Genomic DNA, 2,466 nt, shown 5'->3' with positions numbered 1-2,466 from the left:
TATTTATCACTCCAAATGGTTTTGTGAAGGTGTTTAGCAGTATGGCTCTATTCCACTCTGGCTTGTGAGTAGTCAAGTCTCAGTGCTTGAGCCTGAAATGCTGACTAGATGGGCATGCTGGGGGTGGCTCTGACATCTTGAGCAGCACTGAGACAGCAGCATTGGATCTGTGTCACCCCATATAGGAGTGTTCAGAGTCACCATGCCTGACCTTTGATAGCATGTTGGCAAGGAGAGAAATGACACTTTGGAGGGGAGTGGAGTCACTGCTTAGGTACATCGTGTGTCTACTGCAAGAGTGTTGAGGAGAGGGACAAGGAAAGCAGGGAGTTAGAAGAAAAGATTCCCTGGATGTGATGGTGCATGGCACTCAGGAGACTGAGGCAGGTGGGTTGTTGCAAGTTTGAAACCAGCCAGGGCTACAAAGTGAGCTCAAAGCCAGCCTGAACTGCATAGTGAGACCCTGTCTCAAAAAGACAAAAACTGAATAAATAAAAGATAAAAATAAAAATGGAAGTGATACCAATGGACTAATTCCAGTCTATGGGTGAATGGAGCTTAGAGTAGATGTTATTGGTATTTTAGGAATGTAGTGAGGAATTCATGAGTCCCCATGATGGCTACACAGGCAGTTTGTCTCTGCATAGAAAACTCTCCTAGTGTACAAGACAGGGAGGCATCTCAGGTTAAGTTTCTGCCCCACTGAAAGTAGTCAATCTAGAAAGGGTAATTGTAGAAGATCTCAAAGTGTGGGAGAGATTGGTAATAGTTTGTCCTTAAGTTGAAGGCCAGAAGCAGTGTTGGAGGTAGTTCTTAGGCCAGATGCACTTGCAGACATAGATGTTTGCCATTCTAAAAGGGGTCAAATTTTATTTTATTTTATTTTACATTGTTGTATCATTTCTTTCTTTTTTGGGTGGTCAAATTTTATGGAATTAGGGAAAGAAATTGCTTCTAATCATCTTCAGTAGTAATTATCACCCCATAATCTTTAAAGATTGGTATAGTTTGTGTTTTCCACAATAAAAAACCTTCACATTAAGCAGATGAAAATGCAAGCATCCCAACTGCTGTCTCCACAGGAAGAGTTGGGCCCCTTATAAGTCAATAAAGCAATGAGCATGAGATTTCCATTCCTCTGGTGTAGGGTCAATTGCCACATTAACTTTAAGGCTTTCATGGAAGATGAACCATTGTCCTTTAGGTCCTCTGAAGATTAAGAAGGATAAAATCAGGGAGAAAATGTAACAGATGAGAAACATGTGGCTTCTCTTTTTCTTTTTTTTTGTCCTCTACCCTCACCCCAATGGAGTAGGACAACTTGCCTCAGTGTCTTCCCTGGTTATTTATTAGCAACTCCTCTCCATGTTGCTCTGATAGGAATAAACTCTCCTGGGAGCTATGGTACCCCTGCCCACCCTGTTGCTTCAGATTCTACTCTGAAAAAGGGAGGCACCCTGGTGTGGCTGAGATCAGTGAGGAAGGGATATAGGCCCATTTTAATCATCTTCAAACTCCTCAGAGCCTTGTGGTCTGTGATGGACATATCCAGCCTTTCCAAAGATTCCCTGGCTGGGCAGTGCCATTTTCTTCCGAGTTGCCACAGCTATAAGTCACACAGGTTACATTATCCACTACCTCACTGGATCATCATTATAGCAGCAGCTGCCATCTTAGGTGTACAACACCCCCTAGTCCTTGGGCCAATCACAAACCCGCACTTGGGTGGACCAATCACAGGCTTACATCTGCTATATACACAGCCCTCTGCTGAAACTTTGTGGGTTAGTCCAGGAGGGCTCCCTCTAGTGTACTGAATGACTGTGCTCTTGCATAGGTCCTGTTAAAATAAATATGTGCACCAGTGGTCTCATCTATCTACTCATGACAGATAGATAGATACTTGGGTGGTGGGAGCTTGAAAGATCTTGTAAACCTACTCAGGAATTTTATTCTGAGTTTTGTGGACAGAACAATTTCTCAAAAGTAAGAATAAACAATAGGGGCTGTTAGCTGTGAAAAGATCCAGGGACCAGCAGCCAACAAAGATCAGAGGCAGAGACCAGCACCTGGGAGGGCTTACCTGTGGCATTCCACAAAACCCAGTGCCATCCAGTGGTGGCCAGCAATGGCAGAGGTCAGCAGCTAGTGGAGTTGACCTACAATGGCCAGCACAAGTGAGCACTGAGTGGTGGTGGCCAGCAGCAACAGTAGTCAGCAGCTAGCTGAGGCATTGCCTGCTGTCATCTAGTGACATTAGGGTGGCTAGCAGAGCTGCTCCTTGCTGATGCACTATTTCCATCTGAATGTGCAAAAGAATCCAAAGCTGATTAGCAACACTAGGGTTATGGGAACAGGCAGCACTACTAACTCTGAGGTGCTACAGGGAGAGGTTGGGGCATGTATGATCCGGATGCACCTCCCATTTTTATGTCTTCTGCAGCCGCTTCCCATCCTGCTATTACT

The sequence above is a fragment of the Octodon degus genome, unplaced genomic scaffold, assembly GCF_000260255.1.
Source record: "Octodon degus isolate 3935 unplaced genomic scaffold, OctDeg1.0 scaffold00015, whole genome shotgun sequence".
NCBI lineage: Eukaryota > Metazoa > Chordata > Mammalia > Rodentia > Octodontidae > Octodon > Octodon degus.
The sequence above is the reverse complement of the archived record's forward strand: the minus strand, read 5'-3'. Positions refer to the sequence as shown.